Genomic DNA, 22,137 nt, shown 5'->3' on the forward strand with positions numbered 1-22,137 from the left:
GTGAGATATTCAATCAGGAGAGAGAGTGAGAGAGTGAGAGAGTGAGAGAATCACCTCACCAAGGATAAGCCATAGCAAGGATGGGATACACATGGTGTCAGAGCTCTCTGCTAGCTTTAAAGAGCTCCTGATGCAGCTGAGATAACTTTAGACAGAATTTAATATCCACTCATAAATGCAGCTTTGGCTTTGTGTTTTGTTTTCCAAAACATAATTCTCTTGCTCATGCTATTTTTATGTTTGCAGTGTTCTTGTCTTATTAGCTCATGCTTGCTGTCTGCTCCTGACATCATAATTTTGTTTGTTACATCAAAATGTATCAGCACTGAAATAATTAGAGTTGAAAACAAAGGTATGTAGTGTCATGTGGAGTGTAACAGCAAGCATAAAATGTACTGTGGTTATTTCTAAAACTCAGGAAAATAGAAAGAAAGCAGAAGTTCAGAATACATCATAACTTGCTTCATAATATTATTGATAAGATTGGTGGGTTCATTAAAGTCAACTTGCTCTTTGTTTCTGTTCGGTTTTGGTAACAGGATATGCCCTGTTGACACAAATAAGTAAACTGATTTACTCAGGGTCACACAGTATGAAAGTTTACAATGACAGGAGGCATACATATGCCACCAGTTTTACAGTTAAGCACAATAAACATTTTGTTGCATTGTCTGCAAAACTTGGTTCATGACAAAACAGGTTAATTGCATGTAACAGCCCCTTGTTACATATTCAGAATATAATCCAAAATAACTATTGTTTAAAGATGAATGATTTCAACTTAAAACTGTAAAAAGAAATAGATATGAAATTCAGTTCATAACAACATTATCTACACAAAGTGTCATGTACTACAGTGCAATTACAAGTCACTTAAGTTCACACTTGTTGATTTGGGTCCAGCTGGCTGGGTTTCTCTCCTATGGCCACAGGCAGTGTGCCTCCTTTAGTTCTCGTGACAGTTTTACACAATCCCTCATTCCTCCCACTGGTCATCTGTTGCTATGTTTAGCAACTCTCTGCTCTTTTCCTTGTGTTATCCTGCCTTACGTAAAGAATGTAGTCGAACTTTATGGTGAAGGTTGCTAGAATGTCTATTTTATCACAGCCATTCAGAGTGTACCCTGAAGTGGAGGTGAAAGCAACTACCATGTCTTTCTTAAAATTAGACCTTCACCATCTCCCATCTCCAGTATTCCAATACTCTTTGCTGTTGAACATAATGTCGTACTTGTTTGCCAATTTTAAACAACCATCCACTAGTTTTTAACTATTTTCTGCTACTTTAAATATTTCTGTTCCTTAAACAAGCGGTTTTGTATATTTAAGTCATTAACCATCTCTTACCTTTTTCCCTGTATTGCTTTTGTTTTCAAGATTTCTGACCTCTAAGCTCCACAGATATTCATATGGACAGCTCTGAATATATTTTCAGTAAAACCTGGTGTGAAGCCTAGGTAGACCCTATCCTGCCTCAGTTTTCATCTTGGTAGGAAAAGGGATGGAAGGAGGCAACACAGCATTTCAAATATATCACAGGATTCTTTGGGAGAATCCAGGAAAATAGTGGTCTGTCATCAGGGCATACTCATCACTTTGTTTGCATCTTCAAGTCTGACTTTATCTTAAATGAATTCAGGCAGTCAGTTCATAACATCATACAGATTCTACTACACGTCAAGTTGTCAACACGACCTCTGCAACAGCCCCATGTTCTCCGTTGTACTTCTAGAACTAGGGAATGTCCTCCTTTCTGACCTCTGCAATTGAGTTCTCAGGTACCAGTTTCACACACTTGTCTATACCTTATGAAGAACAATCCATGATACTTGCTAACTTGTCTAACACTCTTGCAGCAACACATTAGCTCACAGACCTGGGCTGTCATTGTCATTTCTCTGTTCCTTTCTGTGTCATTGGTGTATCTGTGATGATTTACACTTTACCTGGACTACTGTGGTCAGAATATAGCTGGTCTTATAGTCTTTTCTCATTGGTTCATTTCTAGATTATTGCATGCATGTCTTTGAGGCTTTTCTAATGTTTGGGTATAATCTACAACTGTTTTGTTTGTTTCTGTACAACAAACATCACAGTGTCACCTTGTACTCAGTGTACCTTGCTCTGCCCACATATAACATGTTAAGCCCACGTACTGTGGACAGTATTACATGAGTAGTCAGGTAACACAGTGAGCATCTTCAGAGCAAAATAATTCAGATGATGTATTTCTAGTGAAAACACAAAACTGACAAGAGTAAAATGAGCTTGACTATATCAATAAGAAACAAGAAAGTTCCTGCAGTGAGCAAAATAAAACAAACCATGTAGTGCAAATATGATTTCTGAACTCCAACAGGAGCTGATATTTGTCAATAACTAGACTGTCAGATTTAACCAGGAAGGAAGTTACAAGAGGGGTAGTAGAAGCTGAGGATATGTTTGTAAAGGCAACATCTTGAATGTTTAAATCTGAGGTGGAAAGTGGACTGTTTGGTCTAAGGTGCTAACATTTGCAAAATCTAAAAATCTCTTTCATAAGTTTACGGAGGGATAATTAAAATCTCCAAAAAGAGATGTATTTTGTTTCATTGCTCACATTTCAATTTGATTTACATAATCTCCAATAGTAAGTCAAAAGATAAAGATTCTCTTCATTTAAATCACTGCATATATATCTATACTTTTACACACACACACACACACACACACACACACACACACACACACACACACACACACACACACACACACACACACACACCCCTACCTTACTAAAGCTGCCCGTTTCAGTTCTCGCTCCACTAAAGCGTCCCATCTTCGTTCCCGCTCGCAAGGGTCCCATCTTCCGTCCGTTTCAGTTCCCGTTCGTTTGAAAAGGTCCCATCGTCAGTAAGGTCCTCTAAACTGTCCATTTCAGCTCCTGCGCGATGATGTCACAGCAAACTTCGCGCGATGATGTCAGCATGCCTGCGACTGGATTTCTTAAAGAAGAACGCCTAAAAAAAAAAAAAAAAAAAAATCTTTTTTTTTTTAAATCAAGAGATTAACTTGTCAGCGGATTCCAGGGGGGTGCAAGTGCACCCCCTTGCACCTGCCTGCGGGCGCCCTTGGTAGACCACCCTTTGAACACTTATAGAACTAAGTAATGATTGTAATAAATTCAATGTAATTTGAGGCACACCAGCCTTCCATATAACAAATTTGTCTAATATAGTACTTTCGGATTTTCTCCAGTTTGTTTAGCTCCATAATAGGATAAGTAAAAGAAAGCCATAAAAATACTTAGTTTGGGTTCTTACCATAGATCTAAATAGTAGAACTAGCACATCTTTGTGTCTAGATGTCACTGTGTTCAAAACTATCTTGATGGTACAAAATCATTTTCTAACTATTACATTTACATTACTACTGAAAGTCAAATGGCTACATACCCTAGCCCCTACATCCTTGAATTTAGTCCAATGGCCTACAGATGATTTTTATTAGTAGTCCCAAATGTAAAATATTGCACTTTCAACTTATTATTTTTGTCTGTCCATATGAAAAGTTTTGAAAAGTTTGTTGACACACTGGTGTAGCTCTCGATCTTCTTTTGTGAATTCAGTCAATGCTGCCACCTTGGCATTGTCAATGAACTTCTCCACCCATACTAAATCAGTTGATGCTGCATAATGTAATAATCAAAAAAGGCCTAATATAGAGCTGTATCATACCCTAGCTGTTATGTAAGCTATGGCATTCCTAATTCCAGGACATGATTCTTAAGATTTTAACCAAATATTAATATACTTTTGATAAATTAACTCTACAAGATACTAATGTTTATATATCAGTTAAACATATAATCAAATGGAAGTCCTTTGATAAATCTATATAGAGAACATCCTCTAATAGGTTAGCATCCAGAATGTCTACCATAGGTGTATAAAATCAAATTAAGTTACCATAGGTATATTAAATCAAATTAAGTTACCATAGATGTATAAAATCAAGTTAAGTTACTATAGGTGCATAAGATCAAAATTAAGTTACCATAGGTATATTAAATCAAATTAAGTCACCATAGGTGTATAAAATCAAATTAATTTACCATAGGTATATAAAATCAAATTAAGTTACCATAGGTGTATAAAATCAAATTAAGTTACCATGGGTATATTAAATCAAATTAAGTTACCATAGGTGCATAAGATCAAATTAAGTTACCACAGATGTATAAAATCAAATTAAGTTTATGGCACAAGATCAACATCAGTTGAGCTCATGTTGGCTGTTGACCACAGTATATGGGAAGTTTTCAAAAATTATTTTCAGTAAGATTCTCTGAAAACATTTTTCTAAAATACTAAACAGACAGGCCTATAATTGCCAGGGTCTCCTGTACCCATCCCTTAAAAGTGGGCATGATATTCACAGTTTTCAATGAGAGAAGGGCATAACCTTGATCTAAAGCAATCTAAAACATATAGACTAAGCATGGTACCAACAAATCTCTTATCTTGGATAGAAAATAACCATTGAGCAGATCTAGTCCTTATCCACAGTCAACTTTGATTTTATTTAGTGACTTAGCCACCAGCTCTGCTTTAATTAAAGGACAGCTTAGACCCTCCATCACACTTTCCTGAACTGAATCTAATTTACCTTTTGTACTGGTTATAGTACTACCCTTTTCCTTAAGAGTAATGCTGACAAAAGTAGCATCATTGTAGTTCATGATACAGTTATAAAAGGACTTCTTGCCTTCAATGTGTCTCACTATATTGTATAAGTAAGTCTGCTTAGACCTTTTCAGCTCACCTCTAACCTTCCTGTAAATTTGCATATATCTAGTTTTACTTCTATCAGAAGTTTGTTTCTTTTTTAAATGGACTCAGAAGTATGTTTTTTTCTTTGCTTTAGCCAACAATTCCTGTGTTTTATTCCACTAAGGATATTTTTTTTCTCTGACTCATATTCCTTTACCACTCGGACATGCTTTAGAATGATATTATCTAGTCTGGAATAAAAAACTATTTATGCTTCTATTTCTGATGAGAGTTCTGTATCATATTTCCAGTGCCAGCCTCTATAAAATTGGTTAACCTGATTAGCAGCTACCAGATGTAATCTTTTTACTCTTCATCATACCCCAAAATAAACTACTATGATCTGAAGGTCCCAAAGGTCACAGCACACACATGGTTAATATGTTAACATCTGGCTGCTGAAAACAATGTATAAGATATTATTTAGTGCCAAAATCTATAGTATTGATGATAACCACAGTTTAATAATAAGGGTTCAAGAAGGCTATTTCCCAAGAGTTTAGGAGAAACAAAAGTGTCCCAATGGAGCAAGGAGCACAAAGGTCACCATACAAGATATCAGGGACAGAAGTCAGGCAGTGTCAGACATTTGTTTTGATCACCAGTTGTTCATTTAATAATAATGTCAGGCTTTCATAAAAATACTTACTATTATATTTTGTTTGCCCACGGTAATGTTAACTGATATAATTTCGGACGTTCAGCAGTTATTCCTAACAGATGCATCAAGGTGCTAGTATATATAAATAAATTTATCTGGAGAGTCAATAAACTCATGTGTTTGCTTGGCAAACAGCAGTGCAAATTGCATATTCATACCACGCACCATGTTTAAACATAAACAAATGCGGTTTCATTGCTAGCAACACTGTTGCTGGCTAGGAAACCATGCAAAGCAACACGGACAGCAGCAGACACGTAAACCTGTTTACCTATGCGCAAACAAGGTTTGCGTGTTTGTGTGAAGTGCCACAATGATTACCTGTGTTATTAATACAGCAATCTATATATTTGCAACACATTACATGACAGTATATATTCTGCAGAGTATAGGGGAAACCTGTTCCAGGCATACTGAACAAAAGATTGTGTAAATGATCACTAATGTTACATAGCCTGCATTATAAATAAAGATCAGGGGAAGTCTGTGTATTGCATAGGGACACACAGATGACTTGTAGGAATGAACACAGGGAAAGAGAACAGGTGAAACATGGTAATGTACAGTAGATGAGGCCATGTCAATAAAGACAGTTGTAGCATAAACACTAATCACATATAAACACTGTGCAATACGGGCTGCACAGTGAATGTATATGTAGAATGTACTGTCACCCAGGATGATGCTGCAGTATAAACATGAAATGATCGACATCAACAATTGGCTTAGCTTCTGGTGTTAATCCAGGGGGGATCCAGTATCTCTCCGCTTGGAATGAGATGGTTGATAGGCCATGCTGTTTTGCCAGAGATGGTCTGCACCTGTGTCTACTAGGCTGTCAGATACTGGCAAAGGCACTTGCCTCCCACATAGTGCCTTTTTTAGGCAATGTCAAAGCAACAAAAATTCTGATGTAAAAAATTCCACTGGAGGCAAACTCAAGGTTCTGCTGCTTAATGCTAGGAGTCCAAACATGAAGCTGCACTAGAAGAAATTCCTAACCTGCTAGCTGACAGATTTGGTGAAAACTTCACTCCCTGAACCCACAGGTCATACTGCAAAGCATACCTGACAACAGTCCTTTCCCTTGTATCTTTAGAGATCAGGTCATATCTGCATTCTCCGAGGCTAAAACATGGCTCAGTGGTACCAGATAACATTCCTGGTTGCTTACTAAGCTATCTAAAGCAGTACCTAGCACACCAAATTAGAGGCCTCTTTAACCATAGCCTGAGAACTGGCTTTGTTTCAGCACATGGAAAACAGCAACACTAATCTCCTTGTACAAAGGGGGCATCAACTGACCCTGGGAACTATAGGCTTATAAGTCTAACCAGTCTCATCTGCAAGGCCATGAAAAGAATCATCACGGACATTATCAACAAGGACATAGGTGACCTTCAAATTCTAGACCCAAACCAATTTGGCTTTGGTAAGGGTATACAGTGCTTATTAAACCTAGTATACTTCTTTGAGAAAGTCACCAAAGACCCAAATAAAGGTAAGAGAGTGCATTGACCTGGCCAAGGCTTTTGACACAATCCCCCACTAAAGTATCACTGAGAAACTCTCCCAGCTGGGATTAATCCTTATGCCACTCAATGGATAGCCAATTGGCTCACAAACAAAACACATAGTGTCAAAGTTGGTGACTCAACCTCTACCAGTACAGTGATCATCAGTGGTGTACCACAAGGATCTGTGATCGGGCCTTTACTGTTCAGAATCTACATTTTGGAAGTCCAGGTTACAGTAGATGGCCTTTGGCTTATCAAGTTTGCTGATGCTTGCAAATTGGGTGCAATTATTGAGTCCATTAATGATGTTAACATATTACAGGAGGGGCTAACACAGACAAATGACTGGTGCCAAAGCCACTGTCTACAACTAAATACAAAAAGTGCCATTATTATTGCCTTTGGCAAAATGGAATTCCTCCCTATTACAGTACTGAAAACACATCCCCTAAGCCCCAACCCAGTGTTGTGAGACCTGGGAGCACAAGTAAATAGCAGTCTGACCTTTGACCAACAATTTTCCCCTGTGGTAAGAAAGTTTTCTATGTCATGCACCTCATAAGTAAGGACATCGATTCCAGGTCAGAGCATGTTATAACACCACTGTACTTGACCCTCAGCAGAACATTAATAGAGTACAGTGCTCCCTTTAGCATGTACCTTGCCAGACACCTGTAGCAGCTGGAGAGACCACAGGGGTTTCTCAACAAGAAAATACAGGACCTCCAAATCATGCCCCATGATGTATATGGATAGACTGAAAGCCCCATCACTGTACTCGGGATCTTATTGGTTTCTGAGAGGTGACTTGTGCCTAGCCTACAGGGCAGGCTCTGACCCTGCACTGATGGAAATGCTGCACATCAGTAAATCTAATGGCACAAGAGTCACTCATTATAGGGATCTTAACCTAGCCTGTGACATTAACAGTACATGCTTGAGAGACAGATATATCTCCCAGAGACTGCCACTCCTGTGGAATAAACTTCCAAATAATGTGAAGCAGAGGTCCTCACTGACCCTATTCAAGTGCAACCTAGATAAATGGATGGGAGACCACAAATTCACCCTGGGGGTGACACCCATGTCCCTCATGGACAGAGGTAGTCTGTGTTGACCATAGACTCACTTTGCAAATTACATCCACCTAATAATGACAATTGGTGCTACTTGTGATAAACATGGCTAGGCTTGTAAGAGCTGTAGTTCCACTAGCCTAGTAACCTCCTATGAAACCATGAACCTATGTCAACAATTCTCAGGGGCATATTACTACAGCTGTTGAAGAAGGAGCAAATAGCATAATGACAACAATGGCCATCAATACATTAGCTCACATCACAGATTGTAATAACCTCTCATAGACATACTGTTCATCCACACCTCAATATAGCATATGTCAATGATGGCAACATTAACATGTCAAGTGAAAATAGGGTCATAGGAGACTATTAGGCTGATAGCCAACATCACATGAAATCCTTGCCATTATTATAAAATGAAAGTAAAAATGGCTATATGTATATTATGGAAGATTGTAAGACTATTGTGCATATGTGTATATTTGTTGAATTGCATTACAGTCTGGTACTGTCCATATGTGATGTGCATCACACCACAACAGAATTAGCAATGACACATGCAGTGGTCTGGGGATGTCTTGCATAGGCTCATGGAAGGACTCTGCTTCATGATGTGTGTATGCATATTTGCATAAGGACTTGAAGTAAAGACCACCACAAAATATATGTTAGTACACATGAATGATTTTTACACAAGCCCGGAACTCTTGCATCAATGAACATTCAAAACACAGTAAGAGTGCCTTATTCCTCTTTGTCGCAGAAATAGCTTTGCAACAGAGAATGAAAATCATTGTGCATGGAAGCAAGTCCAATATCATCCACAGCATTAACAAGACATATGGCACTTGTTCACTTCTGAGTTGCTTGCACATGTTTTAATTTCAGATGTAGTGCAATGATAGATCACACAACCATTTATGACTGTTTGCAGAAATGCAGATCTGTCTTATCTGAGCAGAAATCTGAGACATGCAGTCTGTAAGACATTTTGCATCATTTTCCTTAAAAGTGTGAGAATATTAAATGACAATAATATACAGTTTTGAACAAATGCAGGGGTTGGATATTACTGATCAGAAACAATGAAATGTGTGCTGCTTGTTACATTTAAAACCTTGATACACTTACTTCTACACTTTCTAAGTCTAGCCTAGCTGGCACATCCACTAGAGGTAAGGTGTCTGAATTGCTGTTGTGTTTTCCTTCTCCCTATCAGTAATCACTCACAGTTGCAATTCATTAGCAAGAAACTATAAGGGAGTGTCTGCACTATGTTTACATCTGATAGACGGAGCCCAGAATTTGGTATTCAGCAGTTCTAATGAGTCTGCATCTCATTTGCATCTTCACCATGCTCACAGGTCTGAATCTACTTGATAAAAAGGTAACCATGTAGCTACGAAACCTGAAGATGAGGAGACTTGTTTATGTGGATAACACAGAAGAAGACTGCTGTTACTTTGGATTTATCTGCAGAGAAGACTAGTGATAAGGTCTGATTGCATTTTTCAGTTATATACTGGATAGCTCACATGCCACTAGGGGAAAAAAAAAAATATATATATATATATATATATATATATATATATGCCTAAGCATAATTCACTGAAAGCTCACTTCATTAAAAACTCAATTGACTGAAACTCATTTAGTTGAAAGGTATATGGCCTGTTCCCCACTGTAGTGTAATCCCGGAGTTAGTATATATAGTAAGCGGATGTGAGGGGCATAACCCCTCCACATAGTTTGAGTATATATTGTCTTCTGGAAAGAGTTATTCATTTGACTTGTAAGTATCCATGTATATGGTTTACAATGTTTAAAATAGGTGGGGGGCTACACCCCCCACACCCACCAATGTGAGCTTTGAGTGAATTGTGCTTAGGCAGCTGAGTTTCAGTCAAATGAGTTTTCAGCAAAATGAGCTTCAGTGAAATGAGTTTTCAATTAAATGAAGTAGACCTATATATATATATATATATATATATATATATGTATATATACATATATATATATATATATATATATATATATATTATATATATATATATATATATATATATATATATATGTGTGTGTGTGTGTGTGTGTGTGTGTGTGTGTGTGTGTGTGTGTGTTTACTGATGGCATAGCCATTTTTGTCAGGGCATTTTACTTTCTCAGTTGCACAGCCTTATTTAACTTTTATCACAAGTGTTAATGTTGGAACTGTTTCTCTTTACACCCTTTTATTGTTATTTCAGTGAAATGTAAATGTCCTATCTTGTCAATGACAGAGGGATGTTAGCCTTCTAGGCTGGCTTATAGACACCTCTAGGGGAGTGCTGGCAACTTGTAGGTGACTGGTAATTGCTTAAAAACAGATATGATGTGGTAAATGTGTACATGTTTTTGGGACAGTTTGTTTGATAGCATTTAAAATGATTCAGCGATGTTTTATTCCTTTGTTTGGTATACAAATGTCATTTGCCTGTTGTTTTGGAGGTGGGGGGGAGCCAAGTTCCATCTCTGTGTTGCTACAACCAAAATGTTTATACAGAGGTTTGCTTTGCTATTGTTACTCCTTGTTTTAAATCAATTGTTTGGATGTGACTGTGATACGTTACAACCACATAACCCTTTTTTATATTTGAATAACTTGAAAGTTTTTTTCTCCAGTGGGTAATATTGAAAAACTAATAATATGTGTTATATCTAAGCAGGACTTTTATTTATGTGATATTTATGTTTAGTATCCTTCTTTTGTGTTTTAGGTCACCTAGGACTATGGCACCTAAGTGTTCCAATCCCTGCAACCGCCCCCCCCTTTCAGTGACCATGAAAATGATGTCATCATCCAAGCATTTTGTCAGCATGGTGACTTTCTGCATGAGAGAGGACATGGGGATATGTCTGGAAGAATGCAAATTTGGAACCAGATTGTGAACGATGTAAACACTGTTGCAGCAGGACATATGATCAGGTGTATCATAGGGTCACTGACATGATTTCATCTGCCTAGAGGAGAGCAGCTGCAGTGGTCTGTGGTCATCTGGCTACTGGAGGGGGCTGCTACAGCATTAGCAATGGCACCAAATGCAGAGTTCCTATCCGCTGTCAAGGATCCAGAGAGCTCAGTGGAAAGTGCACAACAGCTTGTGATTGATGTTGGTGATGCTGTTTCAGGGAGGACAAGTATGTCCCAGCAGGAGCTTCTGGGTAGGCTTACCTATGTCAATTTTTAAATATTTCTTGTATAGTAAAATATTGAAAGCAATACTTAAGTTGGTTTAATATTTTTTTGGGGGGGACTAGTTATAGATTGATACTGTTAACAACACATTCTGGTTCATTACACATGGGCTTGGGGTGAATGTATCATCCGAGTTTCATTTAAATGTATTATTAATGGACATACAAAGCCCACAATTTCCCTCCTGTGTTATTGTTATTGTGATGATGGTGTCCTTACATTTTGGTTAACTTCTTCCAGGACCATCCTCCCTAGCAAGTATGGAGTCATCTGCATATGTTAAACCAAACATTTTTATTTCAGTACTGATAAGCATTTCACAGAAATATCCAATTATTCATATGAGGTGAGTGTCAGGACTGTGTGTGTATTGCTGTACCATCTGTGATAGTGGCACCAGTGTTAGTTTGTATATGTTGAATTGTAGTAGTGTAGCTATCAATTTCTTTATTTTGTTTGTTGCTTATTAGCACAGGTCATCATGATAGTGGAAGTGTAGGACTCCTACCACCTGATGTCAGAGTATCAGCAGACTCTGATGATGATGGTGGCCAAACACAGGAACAGTTGGGGAGTGCAGAGGTGAATCTAACACTGAGGTTGGCCTTCAGTCATCCCCTGTAATTTTATTGTATACAGCCACTAGGCCTACACAATCCCATTCCAGTGAACCCTCAGGTGGAGGGTGAGACATTTGATTAGGGTAGTGTGGTTACTGTGGCTTCAGTGCCTGTTGACTTTAGCCATAGCCAAAGTGTGGGTCAGGTGCCACACAAGAGGGTTGTTTGGGTTGCTCGGAGGAGGCCTGCTGTCCATCCTCCACCTGTTCCAGGTGTGTCTTTCTGTGCCACTTGACTTATGTTTAGGACTGTCATGGAGGTGTAAGCATGTTCCAATAAGGCCTTGGAGGAAATGCTTAGGGTTGTAGATGTGGCACAGGCTAACATGTGTGAGTGTCTCCACTGTGTTGCCAGTTCAATGGATCAGACGAATGACACTTTGGAATAGGCAGTGTCTGTGATGGAACATCTGCTAGAAGTGGGGTGGGCATCCATGTGGGCACAGGTAGGCCACATCATCTGTTAGCCAACTTGGCTGTGCCCAATCACACTCTCTTAGTGGCACTATTTCCACTGCTCTGTCAGTGGTTAAAGTGTCCACACCCAGATGTGGTAAGCCATGGGATTGTGGCCCTAGGTGTTCTCATGAGTAGAACTCATCTGACAGACATTAGTCACATTCAAGTAGCTGCAGTGCATCTGACCGTGGGCTTGGATGTTCCAGTGCACCTCCTGGCACAGCCAGTTCTCGGGGGTCAGGGACGATGATGATGAACTATCACCTCTACCATGTGCAGCTCACACCTATTCAGCATACCAGGACATAGAGCTATCACATTGCTTGGCTGTGCTCTTGCAGACACTCACACACCAATTTCACTTGGAGTACCCATACAGACACACACACATAACAGCTAAATGGGTCAGTCATGAGTCTTAAAGCTCATTCTGTCTCAGTGGCCATTTGATACCTTATTCACATATCTGCTTGTTTCTCTTACTTACCCACATGCACTCACTAGCTTTTGTGACAGCCTAGGCTTCTTACCCTCCACACAATGTGCAAATGATGATAACAGTGCCATATCCTTGTTTTTTATCTTTTGGATTCAGGGATACATAAGTATCCAGTGTACTCAGGGATACATAAGTCTTTTGTCTGATGCTCAGGGTGCATAGATGACTTAGTGCTTAGTATATCTGTCTTTGTGATGTTGTTTTGCAAATTTTACTGCTTTCATAAAGGTTTTGTAATGTGTACATCCCTGACAAAATGCTGGACTAACAAAGTTGGACCAAGCCATAAATAAATGTGTAACAAAGGTCCAACAATGGAGAGAGTTTCTAAACATTGTGGTCTTACAAACTTTAATGGTCTTACAAACAGTTGATGGAATAACCGGTTTTGCATTACTATATTTATGTTTGTTCTGGGGGATATGAAGTCTGAAAGTGAAATGTGTGTCATTATTTTCTAACTTCACTCAATGATTTTCCATTACAAACATATGAGGCCAAAATGCAGACATCATTGAAAATCTATATATTTTAGACACAAGGCCTATTACTTGATAGAGGACACGTATTCACATATTGATGCAAATGCGGTAAAAAATCACCTACCTTATACTTACTTACATTACCAAGTAACAGTATGCGAGGACATGCCATTCATTTGTATTCTTAGACATTTTTTTCTATTCCAGGTTTAACACGTACCTTGGAAATCCAGAAGTTGCAACAGTTTTAGTTCAGGGCTGACTTTGTCTGACGCTAGCAGTACACAGCCAGCCATCACATGGGTAAATGAAGGTTGTGAGCGTTGTTTGGCATCAATGTTACTGTATGTATATGTGTAGGATGAAGGTTTCAGCTCCTTAGGTAGTGAGCATGTGTGCTAGCCACTGCTTCTTGGCCAGTGTGAGGCCATATTGTGCATGTCTACATCTGCCTACAGCCACAGTGGCTAGTGGTTACTCCTCTGACTCCTCACCTATGTGTGGTTGTGGTGACCTTGCCAGTGATAGTAGGATGTGTGGCCCTTCCCCTTGCAGTACCTGCTGAAGCTGTTTTCTCAGGATAATGTTGTGGAGATGGCATAGACAGTGAATATTTCAGTACATGAATGGGGATTGTATTGCAGGGTTCCCCCAGATATATCTAGGCACTGGAACCATGACTGCAACAGCCCAAACACACACTCTATGATATTTCTTGTTTGAGCATGTGCCTCATTATAGTGTTCTTCAGTTGGAGTGTGTGCGCATTTCTGACATGTGTCATCAGCCATGGTTCCAGTGCATAACCTGTATTCCCCAATAAATGACCCTGTGGTATATCCCCCCTAGTAAACATCTCATATAGTTGAGAGATGTGCCAGATATGTGAGTCATGGTAACTGTCTGGTAGCCAGCACACACATTCAGGATGATTCCCTTAGCATTACACGTGACCTGACAGTTAATAGAGTGGTAGCCCCTTCTATTTATGTACACCCTTCCCTCTCCCCCTGGCGGTGCTTTGATTTCTACATGTATGCAGTCTATGGCACCCAGGACTTCAGGGTAGTGTGCTACAGGGTAGAACTCCTGCATAGTTTTGGCTCTGTCCTCAACTGTACGTGGAAAATATATGTACTCACTGGCATGTTGCATTCAGGAATTGGTGATGCCTGTTATGGCCCCAGCATGTCCCCTATTGGTCTCTGGAAGGTTCCTGTAGCTAAAATTCTAAGTGCTACACATACTTTAGTCTCCATTGGTATTGGTTCCCCTCGATTTGCCCTTGGTCTCAGTTGAGGACGACAGAGGTTGCAGAGCTCCTGTAGTGTATCTCTATCCACCCTGTAGTATTCTATAATTTCCACCTCATGCAGATTATGAAATGTTAAATAGGGTCTAAAAACCCTTCTTCTTCTTGGCCAAGGCCTATTAGCAGCAGCAGCAGCATAGACATGGGCTTGCTGCGCACACACATGAATAAGAGCAACAGTAACCCTAACATTCTTTCCATGTAGCTTAGTTTCGGTGGCTGTATTCCAATAAGTTTTGGAATTTGCAGGAAAAACCAGCACTGAGTCTACATGATTGCTTTACAGCTTGTTGAATAGCTCCTCCATCATAGATTGGTTGATTAGCATACGATTTATCTGCTTATACTGTAATTAGCATGCCACAATGTTTGCCGTATCTGTGGAGCTCTACATGGCATGTAGAGCTGCTTACTGAATACAAAAATGTGCGCACATGGTTTTAGCGGCCCATGTAGGCTTTATTGAATCTGCACTATAGTCATTGAAACAACCTCTCCTGATCTATTTTTAACTGAAGTTATGACATAGCCAGGAATGTTCGGTGGTAAATTATGTAACCAAAGTATGTCTCATAACTTTTTCCATATCAGTGGAGTCCTTATTCATAATCAAGTGTAAATCCAAAAAATGTAAGATTTAAATTTGTGTGTTGTAGTACATGAACTTTACACATTTATAATTGTTACAACACCCCCACTACCTTATTAAGGTTACCAAAAGATATTTAATATCTCCTGTAATCCATTTCTCAATATGGCTCAGAGGAAACTTGTCCCGATTAAACAGGAGATTCTTAACTGTGAGCTTCCTAAATGCTGTTGAGATTAATTGCAAAATTTATAGTAAAGTTAGAATGCATTGATGTACCCCAAACAGTATTTTTATCTATTCTCTGAGAAAGTTGTTGGGTTTCTGTGGGTGAAGCACCATTTGTTCTTAAAGAATAAAGTTTAGCTGATAAAGAATAAAGTTTATCTGATACACTCCCAAAGTCATCTTCCTTTACTACTTTTGTTGGAGTGAGATCCCTCTTCAACTTCTAAGACAAGAAATCTGGACAGGGCTTAAGATAACGAGGGGAAAAAGGCCCAAAATCAGGGACAAATTTTAAATATTGCTCTTGTAAATGTAAAAGCTGCTGGAATGATAGGCTTTGCATTTGCATATATTTGTGAAGGATATGAAATCTGGAACTCAAATGTATGTCATAAATTAGTGACTTCAATCTGCTGTGATTTGCCAGAAAATCACAAATTTTACATGTATTAGTCCAAAAATATGTGGCCATTGTATAAAACCCTAGGCAGCTGAGAGGTGTGCTTAGAAATAATAAAATGCTATCAGACCCCTAAGATCTGGTTTGTATTCTGTCTGGGAAACTATATCACAGACCAACACTTCTTCATGGGTGCACTTACTACATTTACCATGTAGGCTTGGTTCCTGTACATCCAGCACATTTACATCCCATTGTACATGATACATATTTAATTGCTATTTAGGTCTGGCAATACTAATCACTGATGGCAAAGGGGAATTCACTAGCCCTGTTTCAAAACCAAAGTTGTTACTATCATATTTCAAGCCAACAAACTCAAAATCTGTCTGAGTAGCTATATTAGTGCGAGCTTTCTAACCCTACTCACCTCATAACATTTCAATGAGGAGGACTCACAAAGTGCTCTCAGTACGGATAGAAACATTGCACTATTTCATCATTTAACAGATAGCTGTCATAGCAAAATGATAAAGCTGTGCTTCTTTAACAGCTAATAATTTAACATGGATAGTAACATGAATCACAAAACAACTTCTGACAGATTTAAACCTTTAGGCTTCTTCTGTCAGGCTTACTGTAGCACCAGAAGTTTTACCTCGCGTGACTAACTAGAAACGCTTACGCTGTTAGACCACTGTTGTCTCTCTAGGAGAATCAAGTAATCAGTTAAAAACAAAATCACGGCCTAACCGTCTTTAGCATCAGTATCAAGATATTTCCCAAGTGGCCAGTCCAAACAGAAAACTGTCCTTCAGTGTAAAGTGAATAAGTTGTCAGTTGTCGAATGGCCATCTAAATTTCTTACTTAATTTTGTTATGAGCTTAACAACTCCCTGTTTTTTTTTCTGTCTGGACACAGACGAAAACCCTTTGCTTTTAAAGAATGCAGCTCCTTTGCACATAAATGCACTCAGATTCAACCAGCTGAGATAATGGAATCCAGTGATTTGTATTATTCATCCCAAACTTAAAGTTCTGATTTAGTTTAGTTACCACTTTCCTCCTCCAGCCACGGTGGTCATAACAGTCTTGCAAAGATGTGCATGACTTTCACTTCCCTTGCGTGAATAAACAGCTACTCAGTTGGGCACATTTAAAACATTAAATCTTCTAAGAAGTATCAACTTCCAGACCCCATGCCTCACTATGACCTCTGAACTTTCTCTAAAAAAGAAATAAAAAGGGAAAACAAAAATAAGACCGTATGTGCCACAGTTTCCCTAATTTCTTGTCCTGATTTCTTGTGATTTCTTTGCTTACGGAAGCGCACTTGGACACTCTTAATCACACTCAAAACAGCACCTGTAGAGTTGTGTATCTACTTGGGTAGTTATAGATTCCCCAGATATTGAGAGAACATATACTCCATAACCTCTAACTCTGTCAGGCAACTATCTAGACCTCCTCTTTCCCACTTCAGATGGTAAAGAGAACGGGCCAGAACTAAATAACTACTTGGATTCCAGATGACTAACAGTTCTCTGTTGGTCTGTATTTATAACAAAAGCAGCCTGGTCTCAATCACTCACCTGATCACACATTATTATTGTCGATTTCCACGTCATACACAGACATTGAAACAGAAACACACAAATAAAGGTACATCTGTTACTAAAAGCATTAACAACTACATTATTCTCTAGAATAAACCAGTCCTGCTAACTTTTGTAACTCTAATGTTTCCACAGCCTTTCTTTAGAACCTCACTTACTTTAAATCTAGTAGCGCTGATCATCATGTGGAGTCCACATTCGCTTCCCATTCCCGACCTTATGACGTATGGTATCCTGAGGCAGTGTAAGAATTGCATCACGGTCACTGATAATATACTCCTGCTAAACTCAAAGGACTTTATTTTTGAAAGGTATAAATATTTAATTTATCTGGAGGCATCCCTGTCTCAGCCATCTACATGCAATAAGCTTAACATTGTCTTATCCCCATCCATACCTATGCAACTCTTGGCTGCCTTAGGCTGTCTTATCAAATCCTTCAAGGACTCAGAAAACTAGGCATTAGCCTAAATTCTCAAATGTACCTTCTGCATACAACCCAGTATCAACAACTTGTATCCAGTATACAGCTCATCCTAACACTATAGGAAATACAGACACTAACTGACATCACATAACTAATACACAGAAGCCCTTAAGGCAACATGACCAGTCTAGTTCGTCTGGCAACATCCTGGTTATAAATGGCAGTACACTTAGACACACACATGCTCCACTCATCAGGATTAACAAAGAGAGGGTAATGGTCAGTTGCCTTTCGGGTACCAGGATGTCACATCACAAAGGTCCTAAATTCCCTTCACCCCCAAGTACAGATGTGACCTGATATTATGCACAGGGGAGTGAATGACTTGAGATACTTGGATCATATGAAGAGGGACATGATGGAGTTCTAGGAATATGCATTTGGAATGGGAGTGAAATTATTATTGAGTAGTATTCTACCATTGCCAAGAATTATGATGCAATACAAAAAAAAAAGCTAATTGACGTTAATTTTTGCCTTAACTGCTTGTATTATTCCAGGGTGATTCAGTATATATCAGCTTGGAATGAGATGGTTGATGACCACTGCTGCTTTGACAGGGATGGTCTGTATCTCTTTCCTCACAGTGCCTTTTTAAACAAGGTCAGTCTATTCATATTACCCAAATAGCCAACCACAAATAAAACCATATAGAAGTAAGACTGCTCAATGCTAGAAGCCTAAATAAAAGGTTTCATCCTTTACAGGCATTCCTAATCCTTGAAAATATTGATATAGGTATAGTTCCTGGCACATAGTTTCAGAAGCATGAAAGGACACCTGCAGTTCAGTGTTTTAATGCCTACCACTCCTTTAGATTCTATACCAAACTGGATGTTGCAGCTGATGGGAGTGCATCTATGTTCCTGTGAAACCATTAAGTCTTCAGACTCATAATACAGGACAATGACCTAAAACCACTCACATTCATCTTATGTAAAAAAAAAAAAAAAAAAAACAACTGCTATATCTCCTCTATGAAATTGCAGACCATGAGGCACCCTCACCATAGAACCTAACACTATCCTCTTGGATTACTTCAACTTTTCCTCCATTAACTGGGAAACCCCACTACAAATAAGTATACACTGAGATTTCTGGATTTTGTTAATGTCTAAAACGGTAAGGTTAGAACTAAAAGTGAAAATGTTTTTTATACTACCTTAATTGGTAAAAAGGGCATGTGTTTGGTTCACAGAGATCACAATATTGAACAACCAAGTTTTAACAGAGCTATGGTACTGACTTACACTAGGGACAGTAAGGCTGAGACATTATTTTTAAGAATTGGAAAATATTTGCACACGGTAATGATCTGAAACAAATACCAGGGAGTGTGCCTAAGTTTGTATACTGCAGAGATATCAATGTTAAAATGGTGGAAAATGAAACAGATAATTTTAATTTATCAAGGGCAATTACAGGGACTTATAAGTGTAATATGTGTACTCAATGCCCACATACTTTAGAAGGGAGTGAAATTTATATACACAATTTTAACAAACTAAAACGTTTGGGTTACTACAACTGCAGAACAGATGGGGTGATATATGCTGCAATTTATCCAAAATGCATAGCATTTTACATAGTGAAGGCTAAAAAAAGGAGCTTCTGTGAGAGAATATATAAGCATTTATTAGATATAAAAATCAGTGGACTTTGAATGTACTTTTTAAGCATGTAAACACCCACTTGACCTCACTTTTTTATTCACAGTTATTGAAAGAATTAGCAAGAACCATAGGGGAGGTCCACAAGAAGAATATTTAGAAGAGAGGGAGCTTTGGAGGCAATTAAAACTTAATACTGACTCCCCACCTGTTTGAATGATTCCTTATCAATTATTAGTGTATTAAAAATAAAACATGCCAAATGTTAAAGATAGTAATTGTATTAGTATTCTATTTTACTCAAAGGTGGTTCTAAATAGAACATTTTTTATATATACACAAAACAATCTGATTTAGTACTGTGTAATGTGTGACACTTTTTTACCTATTACAGAGGAATTATTTATCTTCCTTTAGACAGTCATAATATACGTTTTAAGTCAATATGGATGAATAAATACAACTCGTTGGGTAGAACAGACTTGTTCTGAGGAAGTCCCATGTAATTTGAGGGTCAAAAGTGTTTAACAATTAATTGGAGTTTTTAATGGCTTTTACAAATAAGGAGCGTGTCATGTGTTGACCAAATTCTTGCAACATCCATTTTTTGTTTTTTTATTTTATTAGTTTGTCTTGGATGTTATCCCAAGTGGCTATTGATTAATAAATATAACCAGAAAAACTTAGGTGTAATTTTTGTTTGCCATCATGCAGACAATGGTTCATAATATGACATGTTTTTTCTAGATAAAGTCTACTCCTTTTTTCAGATGATAAACCCTCCATACACCACAGGGAGGGAATAATCCACTGATTATCAATGTGTTCTTTACACACTGATCACCTCCATCAAACAGATGTAAATTTGAAAAAAAAAAAGATATTTATATAACATTTCTGAGGTTTATAGTTCTGCTTACATCAATAGCTTTCTTATTTAACTTGGTAATATGTTCACAGCTTCCCCACAATAGAAATATACATTATTTACAATTTGTATAAAAGTTCACTACATTTTAAGGGACAGAAAAATATTGCAAATCAATGTTTCACAATCTGTGCAGTTGAAGACAATACAAGGGTGCATTTCAATAGTGCTCTGTTAAAGGACAGTGTGAATTTAGTATATCTCTCGAATCCAAGCCTTTAGTAATCTAACCCAACAGTCTGCTAACCCTTTCATAACCCACTCAGACATGAATTTTGGAATTTACTGTGGCACTTATGCCCTCCATCTTCACTTTTCCAGTGTATATACTGCCTAAAGTCCTTCCTGGATCTACTGCCTCTCCATGAAATACAGCATATTGCACACCTATGCAATGATTCACTTCCCATTTTGCTATAAGGTAAGTTTTTGTCATTCCCTAGTAGGGACAACCATCTGTAATAATTGCACCAATCTTACTTTTTCAGTCTTTGACTAATGTCCATAAAAAAAAAAAAATTGTTAAACAAGGACTGACCATTGTGGCACTCTGCCAGTCACTCTAGTCTCTTTCTCTTTGTGGATGTCACTGCCATCTTTACTATCACATGCTGCATTCTGCTCTTTGGCCTGTTTCATTAATCACCTGAGAAAGCAGTGTCCAACTCCCACTATGCCTCAGTTGTCCTACTAATCTGTTATGAGAGATAAAGTCAGAAGTCTTGCTAAACTCCAAGTAGACTTTGTGTACTCCCTTGATAAACATCACTTACAAACAGATAATAAATAGGATTAAGTTGCACTGGCATGACCTTCTTGATGTGAAAGCAAGCTGCTGGGATCACCAAAGCTATTAATGTCAATAAAGTGCTTTAGTTGTATATGGAGTAAATGAATGCAATAGTCATGCAGGAAGTCCTACTTTTTAAGGCACTTAACATTGGCAAGAAATATTGCTCTTTGTATAAAATATATCAGGGTATAAGATAAATGTAATATTCAAACCATTTCATATACAATGCATAACAGTCATACACTTTTTTTATTGTGCCACTCATACTGAGTTCTTTCATTTTGGCTGTGGGTGAGTAAACCTGCAAACTAACGTGTTAAGCGTGCAGGCCTCCCAGGCTGTCACTCATGACTTGTCAACAAGTAAAAATTTGCAGAAGGTAAGCACAAGGCCAAGTGTTTAAAAGTGGGTTGGAGTGTCTTGGGTGGTGAGAAGTACATGTACTATGACAGAGGCAGAATGTTTATTCTTGCCACTGTCTGTATTCCTTTATTCTGATAAGTCAGTATGTACTGCAATACCTACAGTATCTACTGAGATGTGACCTAACACAGGTCTCTGCCCTTAAGCCAGACCTCTTATGGCCAAAGTCTTCTTCCAGACCTAGGTCACTGGACTGTCAGATCAAACTCCACAAGCTGTATACATGTATCTTCCCCCCCACCCCCAAGATCATGTCTAAGACATTTTAAAAACAAGGGTGACTGGTGGCTAAGAAGTTGCCCCTTTAATTGCATGGCACTGTAATAGTGTTGTAACAAAACAAATATATATATGCTAATAGCTATTGATTAAATGTATTTATGTTT

At 38.3% G+C, this 22,137-nt stretch overlaps 2 protein-coding genes across 3 annotated transcripts in view; one reads left to right on the plus strand and one right to left on the minus strand.

Moving 5' to 3' along the window:
- Positions 1-22,137, plus strand: part of LOC122811659 (G-protein coupled receptor 182-like) — a 90,483-nt gene that overhangs the window by 60,699 nt on the left and 7,647 nt on the right. The gene's annotated exons all lie outside the window — the stretch shown is intronic.
- The window catches only part of ZBTB39 (zinc finger and BTB domain containing 39), a 614,376-nt gene that overhangs the window by 24,417 nt on the left and 567,822 nt on the right, over positions 1-22,137 (minus strand). The window lies entirely within an intron of this gene.

The sequence above is a fragment of the Protopterus annectens genome, chromosome 9.part0, assembly GCF_019279795.1.
Source record: "Protopterus annectens isolate FY-2018-M chromosome 9.part0, PAN1.0, whole genome shotgun sequence".
NCBI classification, from domain to species: Eukaryota; Metazoa; Chordata; order Ceratodontiformes; family Protopteridae; genus Protopterus; species Protopterus annectens.